This window comes from Anas acuta, chromosome 1, assembly GCF_963932015.1.
Source record: "Anas acuta chromosome 1, bAnaAcu1.1, whole genome shotgun sequence".
NCBI lineage: Eukaryota > Metazoa > Chordata > Aves > Anseriformes > Anatidae > Anas > Anas acuta.
The window spans coordinates 115539346-115557808 of record NC_088979.1 but is presented as its reverse complement, the minus strand read 5'-3'; positions in this window follow the sequence as shown (position 1 = coordinate 115557808).

Below are 18463 nucleotides of genomic sequence, written 5' to 3'. Positions count from 1 at the left end.
AGCTGCAGTCTTCATGAGAATGACACTGGTGGATCAAATTAAAAATGAACACCTAGAAAATGGATCACTTCCCTCCAAACTGCTCACAGTTTTACAAAAGATAGGGAAGAACGGAATGGCTGGGATTTGGAGGGAATGGCAAGGGCAAGATTTAGCTGACTGCTGAAGCTGTGAGATCTTACTAGTCATCACTTCTCTACCTCAGAGAGGAGTGGGGACATATATAGGAAGAGCTCTTCAGCTGTTCTAGCCTGTCCCTCCTTCTTTGGCCTTGAGTGTACTGTAAAGTTCCAGAATCATTTAATACAGTATGTGAGATAGTAACCTCATCTGTTTTCAGCTATACAAAAAGCAGTCTGTATGTGTGCAACAGGGAATGTGAGTGTGTTGCCTGGGGACATGAAGGGGGAAAAAAATCCCAAACCCAAAAAATAAAGAAACAAAAATCTACCCCACAGCCGTTTGAAAGGGGGAGATCTAGATATGACTGTTTGGTCCTGTCCATTTCATGTGATAGTTATCAGTAGCTATTGCTCTTTGTTTCTGATCTCTCTTCAGTCAGAGCTGCTTTACAGATGGCCAGTGTTCACTTAGATGTTTTTAGGGCAGCAAGTGCCTAATCTTGGATATTGGCTCTAGTCATTGCCCTGAAAAATACTTATGTCATCTGTGTGAGTGAAGCTCAAAGCCTGCCCATGCTCTAGGAGCTGAAGAGAGATGATAGTAGGCTCACAGGTGTTTTAGTATGTGTGAAGGAGGAACCTGATTCTTCTCCCATTTGCCCATTTCATAAATGCACAGTTCCTTTGTGGATGAATAACTGTGTTATTTCCTGTAGTTTTTTTTTCCCTAAGAGCTTGCAAAGCTAGCCTAGGAGATTAATGGTGGCACCAGCTAAATGATCCATCATTTCCATTTCTGCAATGCCATTCTCAGCACAAAGTCTGATGCTAGGATCAGTGCTCCTGTGAGTCATTCTGAGGTCGCTGCAGTCTCCTGCCTGACTTTTCTTGCTAGACAAAAATAGCAGAGCAGCAATAGTTTGATGGAGTTGCTCTATTTAATGTCTCTCTTTCCATGTTCTTACAGCCTTCAAAATTGTCATGTTTTGGCCCTCAGCATATATTTTAGGGACAAAGAACATTTTTTTTTCCAAAAAATTGACAACTACTGACTTCATTCCAGAATAACAAGGTTGTCATTTCTTGGCATGCTGAATACTCTGTTTTATATCTAGAATAAGTTTAGGATAAACAAAGAATCGCAAGTATCTAATTTTTAAGGCCCAATTATAATAAAATTGCTGATGGTTGAGCACAGTGCTTGATCAGTTATCTATGGAATGCTTGAGATATGGACACTTAGGAGTATTCCTCATATATTAGTTAGGAAACAGGGAAGAAGCAAACAAATCTGGACTGCGATAGGCTCTAAGAAGAACTGTAATCAAGACACAAAGGTACAGCAACCTACAGCAACTTACAGCAACATAGCTGAAAACAAGAGGTACAGCAAGCCTTTATGTCCTTGCAGCTGAAGAAGCTTTTTTTTTTTTTTTTATTCCCTCCACCAACTGCTGTTATGCTTTGTCTTTTCTTGTAAAAAAAAAAAAAAAAATCAGGAAAAGATGACCAGCTTTTCTGGGAACTCTGTTACAACAGACCAGAGGTAAGACTGTAGACAAATAAAAAATTCTGCTATTTTAAAGTAGTATGACCTCTGAAGAAGCTGTGCTAAACAAGAGCAAAAGACAAATCTGTGAGAGACAGTCATGGGTAGGACTGGCCTCCAGTGCAGTAACTCAGGCTGTAGATGGAAAGGTAAGGCTGTCCTTGATAGCAGGTAGATGTGAACTCAGGATGTGGCACTACTGACTGCAGAAGGACCCAACAGAAAGACTAAATACGTTCTGTGCCTAGAATAAAGTTCCAAATTTCTAGTCAAGCCAAATATACTCCTCACCCCTTCCATTACAACAGCTGTTTTTTCTTCAAAAAGCTAGCATACAAAACTACCTATTTTCTTCTCTCTTATGCTGATGAGGAGAAGCTGCATCATTATGAGAGAAGTTAACTTCACTGTTGTGCTGTAGTACTTCAGACTGCCAGGAGAAAATCTTTTGTGTGGGTGCCTCAGGGGAACAGCCAGCTTGGTCTGAGCTGAGGGACTTCTCTGCATCAGTTTCACCTATATTTTCTTTTTCCCAAGTAACAGCTAGATTATTCTAAATTGGAAGCTGACAAAGAAGTACATATAGTTATAAAAGAAAATCAGTAAATGATCTAAATGTTCAATTCTTATAATATGTTCCATTAACATGCTTTATCATAGCTCAAAGTAATTCTTGTCAGTAAATGAAAAGAGATCTTAGTCTGATAAAAATGCAGTGCATTATTTCTATGCTATAACAGACTGACATGTTACATACAAGAAAAAGATTGACAGCTTCATAGTGAAAGCAAATTGTCTGCAGCTATTAGAGCTGGTTAATGAAAGAGAAAGAAAAAAAGAAGGGGGGGAAGCTTGTATTGAGCACAATATGATCATTAAACTAATGAGGGGAGCATTATTTCACCATTAGCTTAAAGAGTGGGAATTTATAGTAAACTGATGTTAGAATTACATTGTTATGTTTCCATTTCTTGGTGAAGTAAAAAAAAAAAAATACAAAACAACCCCAAACTGTGGCATTTAGTACATTGCATGCTCATGTGTTTGTATGGGTTCATGTAAATTTATAGGTGTTACATATACCTTCTACCTGGGAAAGAATTTGAATTTCCTTGCCTATTCTGAATATCCTAAACCTGACTGAAGACAGCCTTTAGCTGGCATAATATTTGAAGTTTACAGTGTGAATGTCTTCATCTAAGCCCAACATAGCATTCCCTCCATATTGGGGGAAAAAGAGGGGGTGTTAATCAAATGATTTGATCAAATGTACTCATGCATATTAGATTGAAATGGGTGGCTCTAGAAGTACCTGTTTTTTCTACATTAACCACAACTGATGTCCACATCAACTGCCTTAGATTTGAATGTAAGCACATGTAGTCAGATTAATGCTATACAGGGATGGGGAACTTTCTACGTATGTGAATGCTATTAAATGTTGGTATATGGGTGTGCTGTTAAATGCTGGTGAATGTGTGTAAGCAAGGTGTTTAAGACCCCACTAGAGCTGACAAAGAATCCAGTCAATGCAGTCAGTAAGCTAAGAAAAATGTTTAGCCAGCTGTGTGTTGGTGTCTATACAAGCAGAACTGAGCCTGGGCATGAGTAGTCTCATTCAGTATAAAAATGGCTGTGGAACTGTCTAAATTAAAGAATAATAGCAGCAACTAAAATGCATTTAGGGTGTGATACTTGCTTGGTGTATTAGGCTAAAACAAGAACTTTGGGGGATCAGGAGAGGATGAAACAAATTGTCCTTTTAGCCAAAAATGAATGTACAGACATCAAAAAATAGGATTGTCATGATGGGTGAGGTTAGTAATTTATATCCTGAAAAACTAGTAATGACCATTTTCCATGGTGTTCTGTCTCAGCTTTTGAAATTGGGTGATTTAAGGACTCTTTGAAACAGATCTTGCATTACAAATACCATCTGAATAGTCACTCAAGGATTTATCCTTCATGAATTTGGCTAATCTTTGTGAATCCAGTTAACCACACCAGCATCCAGTTATGTTCCTTTTAAGAACACTGAGCTTCATCTGCCTCTTGATTTTTGGGCCACTTACAATACTGTGAGATTGTTCTGTAACTCTTCACAGTTGGTTTTAAGCTTTATTACCAAGAATTATTTGTTGTTAGTGGCAAACACTGACATTTTTTTGCACTTTTTTTTTTCTTTTTCTTTTTTTTTTTTTTTTTTTTTCTGGATTGTTTCTGGATGCTCGTGGTGTTACAGAACTCACCTCTTGAACCAGGTGGAGACTTGTTTTTAATCTGCTACCTTAGCGATATTTCTAACCCTGGATTTTGCAGTTTTTGCTTTCTGCGTGCCCTAATGAGTCATACTCATTTTTCATAGCAGGCATTGTTTTCTGTGTCCCTCCCTCTTTTCTCTCTCTCCCTCACACCAATCTGTCTGCCATATATTTTTGTCTGGACAAATCATCCTACAGCTAGAAAAAGTGCAGAAAGCTTCCTTCTAACTTGGTACAGCAGGATTCCTCGCTCAACTGATTTGCTTAGACATAGCAAATATGGTAAAAAAAATTTAAGAAAAGCATCGTTAACACAGATACCATAACCTTAGCAAGGCTATCCATATAAACATTAGCCCCTAGGTCTCTGGATAATTTAAACAACTGCATATAGTGAAGGAGATGGTTGAGTCCCATACTCAGTTAAGCTTAAAGCATGCAAAGATCAGCTACATTTTACATTCTGCCAAACCTAACTATCTCATTGAAATGCTGGATACAAGATCAAATAAAATAATAGATACCTTCCATCCTAATTAGATGAAGTTAATAAATAATGATCAAGCATTGATAATACAAGATTACTGACTGAATTAATGAGTGTCTGTCAATACACAGATAAATCCGTGCCACCGTACTGCTCTGATACAGAAAAGGCATTTAACAAATTACATTTAATAAGATTAGGTTGACTTGGTCCTTTATGTAGATTGGGTTATGTGAGTACCTCACCTGGATGTTGTTGCTTTGTAAGAGTCCACAATCACTCTGACTTGAAAGAAAGCTAATCACTTAGTTCTTCAAAGCAGTACAAGAGAATGGGCCATCCCCTTTCACTCTTCTTACTTAATTCTGCCCTTGAACAGTTAGAAATACAGATTAATGCTAATCATATACCGCAGGTTATGAAATTGGGGACATACGATGTTCGACTATTACTTTATGCTGACAATATACTTTTATTTATATCAGATCGACCAAAATCTTTTCCTAATATATTGTAGATGGTATGCAACTTTGGGAAATATTCCTGGTATAAAATCAATTGGACTAAATCAGAGATGATGGCAATCTCCCAGAATATAAGAGAAAGCTGATCAATAGCACCTTTCAATGACAATAGACTATTTCAAAGTATTTGGATGTTCAGTTTCCGAAGAGAAGTAATGAAAACGTTAGAGCTAATCTTAATCCTTTAATTATGGAGCTGACTAATGACTTAAACAGATGGTAGGCTTTCCCCCTCTCATTATGGGGGAAGGTTAATATAATTAGAATGAATATATTACCCAGCCTTCTTTCCATCCTGAGTACAATGCCAGTTTCTGTTCCCCCTTTCTCTCTCTCTCTCTCTCTCTCTCTCTCTCTCTCTCTCTCTTTTTTTTTTTTTTTTTTAAATTAATGTGTTTGGAGATCTTGGGGATTAGGAAAGAAACCCCAAGAAAAGTCATTAAGAAGATGTAAGGAAATGTACTACCCAGTATTATGTTGCATTATGCATTATCTTGGGGGCAGGTGTCTTGATTGCCAAATAGTTATTTTTTAGGGTCCTCAGTGTGGCAATAGACAGAAGAGAATTAGCATCTTCCCTGCATTTACAGGGCATTTTGAATTCTGATAGCTTGCCTCCTCTGGGACATTCACTTTGGTTGGAGGCAGCTAGAAATGTCCTCTCTTGTAAGCAGTATCTTCAGCTTGGGAAAGGTGCAAAATATCTGCCGCTCAGCTGTCTCTGCTGTGGGAGAACTGGCATAGAAAAATCCCAGAAATCTTGTAGAAAGTGATGAATGTATGCCTTTTGCGTATCTTGCACCAGAGAAGAGGAAATAATCGGTATATGGGAGTAAAATTTAAATATTCATTTGTGGAAAGATTTGGGGACGATATTGTCACTGAGTCCTCCGGAACCTTTCTATTAGGGGGTTGGGGCTCAGCTGGCAGGATTAGAAATGTTTTCCATAAGCAGAAGGATCTTATATAAAAATCTAATGACTGATATAACTACCGAGCATTGGCATCTCACAATATTCAATCTAAACCTGCATGTGAAAAAGCTCTTATCACTTAGACATCTGATTCCTTCACAGAAAATTACCAGGAGTATGCATCGAATCAAGGAAACTGGTTCTGTATGTAACCCAAGTCACTGATGCTGCCTGTGAGAAGACAGCTTGGGACCTATGTTCAGTTCTCAATGAGAGTAAAATTAGTTTAATGCTACCAGGCATTTTGCTCGAAGGACAGCACGTTGCTTCACATTTACAGGTTACAGCTGTAGATTTACTGAGGGAGGGTTAAATGGGCAGTAGCCTGACCACTGACATCACCCAGCATGGTGTAAGTGGTGCTAGCTGCATGATGCTGATGCCTGTGCTTTGCATGTCTGCCCTGTTTGTTTGGGGGCTACACTTTGCCATGGGGGATACTGCAAGGTCCCTTGCATGGTTGAAAAAGCAGGGTGGTGGCACATTGCCCTTGGCGTAGCTGAGAGACTGGTTCTGCTGCCCTGACCAAAAAGCAGAAAAAAAAAAAAAAAAAAAAAGCCAAACAGAACTATGGCAGTGCTGGGTCTGTGGGCAAAATTAATGATTCCCAGTCTGTGGGATTGTGAGGCTGGTATCTAGCTTATTGTGCCCGGACAAAGGCCAGAGCTCCTTCAGGCTCTGTCCTCTCTGCAGTCCTATGCAGAGGCCTCTGTGGTGCATGGTCATGATAGCTGGTTTTAACAGAAATACTGGGATAACTTTCGGGATTGTTGAGAATCCTCCTCTGTGATCCCTCTTTCTCCTTAGCTCCTAGTTGGTTTATCTTTCCCTGCTTTATCTCCTTTCCGTTTTTATTACTTGTTCTGCCAGTTAAATTTTATGTGACATGTTTAAGTTGATATGATTGGTAGTTTCAGCCATTGTATGGTAATTCTGTTGCCATATAAAAATTCAATAAAAAGCAGAGGAAAATAATATTGGCATTATTTCTGAAAATGTCTGCATAACATGGAGAAAAATTTGGGAAAAAGACAGCAATGTCAGCAAACCACTAAATGACAGCATTTATACTGTATTTCTGTCTTTCTATCTGGGGATTATGCAGTATCTTTTTATTGCAGACCATATTTTAGTAAGAAATTCTGATAATCTCATTTACAAATTCACTCATTATAAAGGGACATTGATTTTTACATTAGCCATACTTCCAAAATATTGCTGTTGTGTGTAAGCAAGCATTGCATATATTCTACCACAAGCCTTTGGACAAATCTTGTGCTGTAGATGTTTCGGACTTTTATTATATGTTTATGCATACTTGCAGGGCAGCTAGTCATGCAGATGTATAGGCATAATGTTACTATTTTCAGTTCAGCTTCTGCGTGCAGTTGTGAACAGAAATGTTTTGCTGGATGGGCATAGTACTTGCTGTGCATCTTCTCTTTTATGCCTTAGCACTTTGGTTGTCACGATTTTGTGTTTTTCTGTTTCTTTTTCTAATTACCCTGAAGTCAATTTTGAGAACACATCTCTAACCTTTTCTAGTGTAGTAAGAAGTGAGGTGACCTGTTTCTGCCCCAAGTCTGATTATATGCTGTATCAAAACAGAGATTAAAGAAGAAATATTAAAGGACAAGCAAAGCACTCATGAGAAGGAAATGTTGGTTTTTCCTCATGTGGGCTATGGCAGGACAAATATTTCAGGTGAGAAAAAAATCTAGAGTAAGGGAATCTGATAAATAAAGTGAAAAGGAATGGGTATTTTCTGGGCAGATGGAGCATTGAAGCCCCACAGAAACCCACTGTTTTCAACAGTTCCCCTTTGTCAGACAGAATAATCCTTACAAAGGTCTTTGAGTGAGATCCAGTATCAGTTCAAGTCAGTGGGGCTTTTGTCATGATCTTCAGGGAAACTGGTCTAGTTTTTGATTTCAGACCATGCACTAGATTAAAATTGGATAAATAATAATAAATATAGATACATACTTCAGAAAGTATTGCCAGGCAGAATGTAAAAACAACACATTCAGGATGGAAAGTATGTCTTTTAAAGATAGTTTTATACATGTTTTTGTTGAGAAGCATGCATGGAAAAGAAAAAAGGATTCATAGCTCAATGGGCAGAGTCACTGAATATTGATAAATCATTTTTCTATCACACTATGATAAGACTAGCAAAAATACTATGTGGGAGTCAGGTAGTTATAGATAAAAATGAGTATCTTTTTCTTTTTTAGTGAATTTGTTGAATTGAAGCCTACATTAAAAATGTAGTTTGAGTGATAAACACTGCTTTGCAAGTTTGGGTCATATTCAGGTCATGTGGAAAAGAAGTGAAGAAGTGCTTGAAAAAGTTATACATTTTTTGATTTTTTTTTTTTCTAATGATAGAAAAAATGAGCACAAGAATTCAGCTGCAAATATGAGTGATCTTTCTTCTTTCTTTTGAATTTAACCCCCCAAATCTTTCTCCTATATTCACATATATTTTAATCTGGTTAAAACTGACAATACTATTATCTCTGCCATGTCATAGCAAATCGATACAGCTGGTACAAAGAATGGAGAAACTGGACAAAAAGAGGAGCTACTGAGGACAGATGTTCAAGAAAATGTAGACAAGCTTTGAAATACTTGAACAGGAAGATTTTCCCTGTCTCCAGTGCTCTGCAGAACTTCACAGCCAATTTGAGAAGGCAGTCCTGGGTCAGCAGGGAAGGCTAATGACTTCCATAAGAAAAAAAAGGTATGATCTTCTGATTTGGATTACTGCTGCTAGATTATCTTGGCCAGTTTTTCTCCAAAGAAAGCAGCACAGGTAGGTGGGCCCGACTCTATAATCCTCACAGTTTCACACTTTCCCAAAAGAAAAATGTGAAGTGCCATCTGTGTTCAGCACTTGCGTTTTCCCTCAGGTGTGTGAGTTTTAACTAGAGGAAAAAGGAATTATGCTCTTCTTGGTACCAGATGTTTTCCTATGAAAGGCAAGATATGGGTGCTTATGAAATGACTTGCTTGTGAGAAGAGTTCCTTCCTGCACTAGTTAAGAGGTTGTTTATGCTCTGATACCTAAGGCTTTATATCCTCTCCAGACTTCTGTATTTTCTGGTGTTTATATGTGATATTTATCCAATAAAAGAAGAACAGGGCCATAAAACTGTAGGTGACAAGACTGAAAGGAACCACTTTGATTGTCATGTCCAGCCCTCCTCTTTCTGTTGGGTGATATGGTGGAGTCACATTACTGATGTGGACTTGTGTTTTTCTTGACTGACTATGTCTGTTTCTGTTTATCTGAGTCTGTTCTCTGGAATATAATTCGTGTTGTCCTTATCACTATTTTTTTTTGTCTTTTGGAGTTGAATAATATTTTTAAATGACTGTATTATTTACCTGAAGTATGTAAAATGTGTATATTTTCAAAACATTTTATAAAAGATGCTGGGGCAATGTCAGAGATTGACCTTGGTTCATTTTGATTTATTGTAGGCCTCTTTAATTCATTGTTTGAAGTCAAACATCCATAATTTCTTTTTGCTTATACTTTCAATTTTATAATGTATTAGCATATTATATTACATACATCTCTCAGGTATAATGGAGAGTTAAGGAAGTGATGAGTCTTCCTTCAAAAGATTTAGTCCCCTGTTTAACCCTTTAACTCAAACCTTAAAGCCAGCCCTGTGATTATATTGCTGTTGTTTCTGTGTTCTGTATCAACATATGCTAGGTATCAGCAGCCATTTCGTGCTTTGTTTAGATGCTGCTTCGAAGTCTGTCTAAAAGAATGGTAATTGATAATTCTTCTTTTACATGCTTTTAATGAATATTCCTTAAATAGTTGAGATACATAGAGAGAACTCTCACAATATCACTTTCTTTTATCTTTTGTGTATTTATTCTCTTAAATCTAGAAGTATAGACTTCATAGTTAAAAGCACACCTCCAAAGAAATGAAAAATGGCAGAAAGTTATTATGTACCTTTAATAAAGCATAGGACCATCTGTTATTATCACTTTCTATCACTGAGTTTTTTTTATTTTTTTAAACAGGTTAAAATATCAGTGAGAAATTATGTGAACACTATAAATGGAAACAGAATGCAAGGATACAGGCAGTTATGTAACTGCTCAAAATTTCAGGATCAGACACTGAGCTAATAATTTTATAGCTGCTTATTGCATATTTTTAAAAATGTGTTTATCTTGCAGTTCTTATTTTGTAGTTCTTATTCTGAGTTGAAAAACTCAAATATGGGCTCATAAAAATGACTTTTGTGAAGGGCATCAGTAATGACCATTAGGAATGCGTAAAGGGCCACAACAAGAGCTGAAAGAGCTTGTTGCACTTTAACTTTGTGGTTGTTTGACAGTCTTCTCCTAAACTCCATAAACTTCATTTGCATTTCCTTGTTCCTATCTATAAGCTTTCTAAGTCACCACAAGAACTTTTTTTTTTTTTTTTTTTTTTTTTCCTGCAGGGGTTGACTGGAGATTGTGTGCTCTGGTGTGCTCCTTCTCTCTGTACTCTCAGATTTTTTTATAATTTAACTATTCTGGTTAATGTTGGACAACATTTTTCTCCTTGTTCCAGATTTTCATTCTAAGAAGCATTTGATAGTATTCTGAAAAAAATGTTTTTCCTCAATATTCATGTAGTTAATGTACTTGTCATGGAAATGGGATACAAATAAAGACTACACAAGACAGGCTAGTTCTGAAGGTGTGCAGACACCTCTAGCTCCTTATATTGCTAGTTTTATTTCTGAGCAGTGGATGTATGAAGTACAGAAGGATTTTAGAAGGGCTGAGGACAACAGTGGGTTAAAATATAAATTCTGTTGAGAACTTGATTATGGTTGTGCACCTCCCTATATATGCAACAATGAAAAAGCTCCAATAATAGGGCTAAGATGGGCAATAGCCTATAGATTTCTTTATCAGGTACCCACTATGCCAAATTAAAAACAGATGGTATTTTAGACTCTTGTCTAAAGCTGCATGTGGAAAACAGGTATAGCTCAAGTTACTGCAATGTAAAGTTACTGGAAAGATGACTGAAAATATGGCTATAAGTAATCAGTTTTTTTGTTGCAATATAAAGGTACTATTAAGTGAATGCGGAAGAGTTTAGGAATTTCAATTCAAAGGTATGACAAAACGTTAGAGAGAATTTGTTCCTTTAACAAAGGGAAAAGATTTGGAAAGAGCTCCATATCCAACTGTATGGATAAGCACTTTGGTGGAGATATCTGGGATATGCACAAAGTCTAGAAGGAGCTGAAAAAAATGTTGATCCATGAGAAGTGTTGGAATGCGTTGAGAATTGTTGAAAGCCAAGTGGAACCTGCACAGAGTAAAAACCAGGAAGCATTCTTAAATCACTTAACTATTTCTCTCATGCTTTTCATGCCTTATTTATTTATTTTACTTTTTTTTTTTTTTTTTTTTTTAATTCCATGGCATATGTCCAGCATGAAATACCGGGGATGAAACAGAGTAAATAAAATTTCAGAAGGACCCTTCTGTCCTCCTCAAATTTATTGTTGCATTTTTTAAGAAGGGTAGTGTTAGATTATAAGGGCAAAAGGCAACAATTCATTGTCTCAGGTAAACTTTTCTCCATGACTGAAAGAACAGCGCAAGTGCAAGGTTAGAGCTCTGCAGATTGTTATACATCCTGTAGTGTGACCTCAAATAAGACCAACCCTTTTTAGACCAAATTTTGGAAAACTTTTAGACAGAGTTTGGAAGGAAATTCAGTGGAAAAGGGAAGAAAAAGAAAGGTCAGCCTGGGCTTGCTCACTGGTAAAAAGAAATGCCAGTGAACTGGGCATCTCTAAGTTGTCCAGAAAAGTAGAAGGAATGCGGTAGACCTAGTCTTTTGGAAATCAAAAAATATTTGCTACTGTCAACTTGTTGGGCAAAAAAAACTACTTACATTTGGAGAAATGTGGATTCGTCAAAGAAACATATGCATGTAAGGAGCTAACATCTGAAAGGAAAATCACAGTGTCTAGTATTAAACTTCCTCTTGCTTCAGCACTTCCTTTTTTAATGAAGCATCTGTACTGGGGCAGATGCATTTTAATCAGGGCCCTGAACAAAAAGAGGTTTGGACTTGCTATTAAAGGTAGTCACACATAATTAGGAAGAGGAAAAAAAAAATTGCACATCGGGAAAAAAAAGAATGATTTTGCAAGTCCTGGGGATCAAAGATGGGATGAGATTTAATTGTACACCATAGAAAATGTTTATCACTTGAGCATAAATAAGATATTTGGCTAGAGGTGACAAAGAAGAAAAATATTTAGAGAATACCTGTGACCCACAAGGCAACAGGGAAGACTAATGCAGTCCTGCAATCCAGAATGGTGTGTGTGGGGGGGCACATGATGCTTACTGGGTAGATTTACAAGTCTTGATGCCCCTGTTTGAGGCCCCAGTAGTGCCTAGGGCCTAGAGTCACCTGAAATACTGGTTACTAATGTCTGAAAAAGAAACTTAAGCTGGAGTGTGTGAGAAAGGCCACCAACATGATCAAAGGAAAAGATATGTGTCAGTACCATGACGTGGTAAAGGGGGATCCTGGAGCAAGCCTTCCAAAAACAGGAGTAAAGTCAAGAGATCTGCTGTTTTTTTAGATGGATCTTGTTGCATATGAGTGTGATATGTCTACCTGCAACAGCTAATAACAAATCCGAATTCTCCGTGTTTGCTTCATCTGTATGTTTCTGAAGCAATGCAGCTGATAAAGACGAGAGGCCACTGTTGGTTGATATTGATGCACACTCAAAGGTGGTACCTAAACAAACACTTTTTTTTCACATAAAAATGTTCCAGTCTTATTAAAATCTGCTAACTTTTGGCAGCAGAGGTCTTCACTGCTCATTACCATCATAGCCAAGGAAGCTGCAGGCATTAGGCATTGCTGATCTAACCTGCAGTTGAAGGCTGGAGGGTTGTCGGTGTCTTCTATTGTGTTCTAGTTTCTGATCCTTCAAAATAAGTTCAAACAGACTTCAATCTTAACCAGAAAAACAAAACAACAACAACAAAACAACGAAGCACAACCCTAACAGCAGCCTTGTCTGAGGATGCCAGAAATCTTAAACGATAAACCAAAGAGGAGCAAGAGCATAAATTCTTAAAATAATTTTGAATCGCAGCCAAGTACTATTCTCCTACAGGTAGGCATGTGCTGTACTGTACCAGCACTTTAGTGTCTTGTGTTCAGTAGGTACCACTATTGCAGAATCTTATAAATCATAGTTTAATTTTCAGAAAACATCAGTTGTTAATGAACGTGATGGCTAAACGATAAGAACTATTTGGCTTTTCCATGGGGTCTTGGGAGGTAAGATTCTGTTAGTGCCATAGATTGTAGATACTAAAGAGCAGGTTCAGTGAAGGTTGTCACCATCCAGATAAAAAGTTTTTAGGGGCTATTAGTACAAAAAGTATGAACTATCAGGTTTTTTTTTTTTAATATATATATTATTATTATTATTATTTTATTATTATTATTATTTTTAAACAAGAATTGTGTGAGCCCAACTTGCTGCCACAATGCAGGTGGAAGCTTTTAAGTAAAGCAGGTAACAACTTATATGATCTTTGCTTTGTATGACCTCTTTTTCCAGTCAGGAAGGCTAGAGGCAAAGGCTCTCTCCAACACCATCTTTCCTGCTCTGTCTCAACAAGTCATCTATCCAGCTACTGTCAGGACTTTGTGCTCTGAAGTCCTTATTTGTCAAGTAGTGCAATTCAGTGATTTCTGTTGCTACTTTTATCTTCCAATTACCTTTTCCAAAAATAAAATTAAAAAAAATATATTTTTTAGGATCATACAACTTCACTTTTCAAAGTGCTCTGAAAGATTTCAGTTGGTGGACTTATTATAGGTGTACCAAGTAGGCAATTGTTTGTGGGTTCAACATTATCAATGTTAATATACAAATTTTGTGTCAGTTCTTGTTAGGAAGGTGTATTTTGACATTTTCTGTCTGAGAATTAGGAAAAGAAAATCACATACACAGAAAACAATGAAGTTAGTGATTTCTTTGAACCTTTAATTGCTGTTGATACAGGTTTTCCAGATGATCAGTATCTCCCTGTAGGGAAAGATGTTTTGATGCATGAAGTGATACAGAGCAAACATTACAGCCTGGGGACTCCAAACCTTCTGATGGGGTTGAATGACCATAGAAAGAAGAAAGAATCAGTTTCTGAAATACCCTAACTAAACAGTCTGTGAAATAGATTTATCTTTGAAGCTATTGGCATCATTCACTGCCTTGTATTATTTACTGGGTCCAGCAACATCTTTTCTTCTAGGAATCCTTGCCAGTAACTGCTTTGTGCTTGGCTATATTTATTCTTAAATTCCTGCAGTAAGAAAGCCTGAAAAAAAATCTGAGACAATTTGTTTCCTTTACAGTAATGATTATCAGTATTATATCTCCCTCTCAAGCAATGTCCTCTTCAATAACACTCTCCTTTTGGAGCAGTGAGATGGAAGCTTTTCCTTGGCATCACTAAGCAGCATTCAATAACCTACTTCTCCCTTTCTGAAGTGCTAGTGTAATTCTAGTTAAACACTGCTTTTCCTGGGCTCTCTTTGTGTGCTTTTTTCCATAGCTAGGATATCTGCACACAGGTCTGCTTCTCCTATGTCTTTGAACCCCTCCTCTGTTGCCTTTATGATGCCTTTCTTCTGGATAAATATTTGTCTTTTAGGGATGTCCTTTCTAGGGGCTCTTGACAACTACATTTCCTGATTAATTTTCAGTATCTGTAAATTCATATTCATAGCAATCCATCTTTTTAGCATGGTGTTGGCTAAGCCCATCACAACTCACTAAGATACTTGAGCAAAAGCCACCATTCTTCTGTTTGTAAATGCTGTGTTGTTGGCAGGCTCTTAACCAAACTCATGCCCTCCTGCTGGCTTTTCTGCTTCTTCATTTTGCTACTGCATACCTGAACAAGCAACTAACTGGCACTATACTTTACTTCACTATGCTAATGTGTATCAAAGACTAGCTTTTCTGTCAGGATATTTTTCAGATCTATGTAATTCCACAGCATGTTGAACGTGCCTCCAGCATGTATGTTCCAGATTACAAATCTGCTTGTTTTGCACTATAGCTTAGTCTAGCTGCAGTTTGTTCCACATCCTCAGTGTGATGCCATAAACAGAAAGTCAGTGATGATAATATTACTTATTTTTTCTAGTACATTCAAATAAGGAAGATAGAGAGCTTGGCAGAAGTAAATAAAAATAACAAAATTTGTTCTGATGCCAGATAACAAAAAATGTAATATTTACTGTGGTCAGTCTTCAGTCCAAGATGAACAAAAAGTCAATGAATTAATGATGAACCTGCATAGAACCATAAAATCAGGTCTGCAATTGTGTTCTTGTTTGGTCTAAACACTTGTAAAATTTGTATTGTGCATGTCCTTTGAGTTACGTTAGAGTACTCGGAAGTATATGGATTAACAAAGACAAGCATGTAGGTAGCCAAGATTTATTACCAAATGTTTTTGAGTCTTTACAGCTTTGATGGAGGTTTTTCAGTGTAGAAGATTTTCCTGAATCTCTTTTGTTCTTGAAATATTATATTCAAAACCATTGAGCTTTTAGGAAGTGTATGAATTTTGATTTACGAACAATTCCTGTTATTTCTTTAGAGTCTTTAATTTCCTTGAACACGTAAAAAGTCTTTGATAAGAAGATAATTGCTTCCAAAGACTTGGTCATAACTGATGAAAAGGATAACTGTATAATACAAGGGCATCTGAAATGTATTAACGGTGAGAGAGTATTTACATATTTTAACTGACACAGCAAAGTTTTCTGAAACACAAGTCAGAGATCAGACTCTATAGATTGAAGTCACAAATATTACTCAATAAAAGCCAATTAGCACCTTATGCTAGACTCCCCTCCAAAGCAGATGTCACCTTTGACACACTGCTGTACTTGCAATGACAAAGTCTAAATATTTCCTAACATTTTCAGTAGTTCGTAATGCCTCCAGCTCACATTTATGACAATTACTGTCTGATGAGCTCTCATTTCTATTCAAGAAGGCAAAGGGCAAGGTTGTGAGACTGGTTAAAACATGGAGGAGACAAAACACCCAAAAACTTTTACTATTCTCCTTTGAGGCCAGGTGGACAGACAGACTCTAATGTGACAATCCTAAACCACAGATCGAGCACAGTTTTCTGCAGTCCCCTTAGGTGGGCAAGGCCTCCATGAAAGTGTTCATCCTAGATCATGTTTAGGGAAAGTGGAACAGATCCAGGAAAGGTAACAGCCCCCAAAAGCCAGGCACCACACTACTTCAAGGAATGCAGCTGCTGCCCTAACCTGCCTACCTGGGGTGAGCACTGAGCCTTTGTATTTGAAGGTGAATGGGAACCCAGCACTCAGTTAGCAGTCTCTGGTTTTCCAGTTGAAAGGCACCTTTGTGGCAGAGACGGAAAAGAAACAGCTAGTGCAAAACCTCATGTTCATAGCTGCAGTTTTATTTGCCTGCTCTTTTGTCTTGTATTGCCTTGGAGTAGAGGCAAGCCTTGTTTGTCCTTTGTTTGCTTGACAACAATTTATGTAAAGGCAGTTTCCCTCAATGTTTGTGCAGACTTTTAGCTCAACACTGGGGAAGATAATTTATTATAAAACAAAAAGGGAACAAAGTAGAAGGTGACTGTAAAACCAAAAATACCGTCAGGGACAAACTTGTACCTGAAAGTACTCGGTCTTTTTAAGGCACAGAATTTCAGTCTGATAGTATCTGTATCAGTGTCTCTCCAGTAAAACAAAACCGTATACTTTTTTTCTGTGAAATAAAAACTAAAAATAATTTCCAGGGAATGCTGTCTATACAGAAGGGAGTGGAAACCCTTTGGGAGAGCTTTGTACAAAATACAAGTTCTCTTGGTGAACAAGTTGAAGTTAAAATGCATCTGAAACCTGCATGGACACAGATGTGACCCTGTAGCAGAAAAAAAATAAAGGCATCCTGTAGCAAGTGAACTGCATGCTTTTTGTCTTCCTACACTTTTTTTTTTTTTTTTTTTTTTTGGTGAGGCAGAGACCTTTTAGGCTATTTGTGGTTGTTAGGCTCCCAAAGAATTTTGATCTGTAGGAACTCCAACTGAAGCTATGTAAATGTCTAAAGAGGTCTGTGCACTCGCTTCCATGGGGCCTTAAGAAGGCAAAAACACTGTGCTGTGCTGCCACGTGCACATGACTGTGCTGTACCCAGAGTGAAAGGAATGCCAAGGGAACCAGGAACTTTTTAGGATAGTGGACCAGGGTCTGAGTCTCACACCTGGGTAAGCCCCTTCAAATGCAGTAGACGTGAAGTAGTGGGCTAAAGCTCTGCCCTGGAGACCTGGGTAGTGGTGGTGCTCACATGCAGTTGGTTGCTGCATTTTACCCTGGCAAGAAGTAGCTAACAGACAAGAGACAGCAGCTTTCCAGACTGCTCCCAGTCTGGAAGTGCATTTGTGAAGGCATCACTAAGCAAAGAGCTCAGATTTTAGCTCCCACTACTCAGTGGTGTTGAAGGGTACCTTGGTGAAGGCAGCTTGCGCTGCTGTTTGACAGACTGGAAACATTTGTACTATTGCTTATGGCAGGGTTGTACTTCAGGTATCTACCAATATTTTAGGCTTTTCTCCCTTCAGCTGAGAACTGGTACTGCACTGTAATAGCGTGGACTGACTTGGTATGAACTAACACAACAGACGTGAATGCTCATTAGGTATGTTGGCAGGCTCCCCGTGAATAAGCTCAGGGTTCAGAGCTCAGTTGTGTAGACACAGTGTTTTAGAAATGTGGCATGTTGTCAGGGAGGCTCTAACAAAACCCCCTGGGAGACATGCTTGTAAAAACCTTCAAAATCCTTTGAAGACATGTTGCTAATGGGGAGAGCTTTTCATGTGATGTGATAAGTTAAACTTTGAAGGGAAGATTGTAGGCTGTCCTTTGTTTTCATTTCAAGAATTGAGACTGACAAAAATCTTCATTTATTTTATATTTATATATATTCATATATAATTGGTGACATGGCAGACTGCCATGTGCTGTTTTACCTTGAGCGCTGATAACAGAAAGCATGTTACATAGCAGATTAACATTATCTTCTTAGTTACAGGAAAGAATAGTAATAGCTTTCCTTTGTGTTGTAGAGTCTATACCAACGGCAGTATCTGTGGGAGATAGGCTCCCAAACATACTGTTCAGCAGTTCACAGTTTTCACATCATAGCTGCGAAAAAGACAGAGTCCTAAGGACTGCAGGTCTTCTCACACTCAGGAAGCTTTGCATCTGCTATTTCTGGCACCAAAGCTGTGCTTTATTAAGTGTTTGATTGTTTAGTTTCCTGCTATGAAGGAGGCTATGGGACAGGGCTTGAACTCTGTAGCTGCTGTCATCTGAACATGGAGGTCTAACTGAGATAAATCACTGCTATGCACACAGGGTAATTTTGAGAAAGATTCAGAAGCTCCTGATGTCAGTTCCTACAC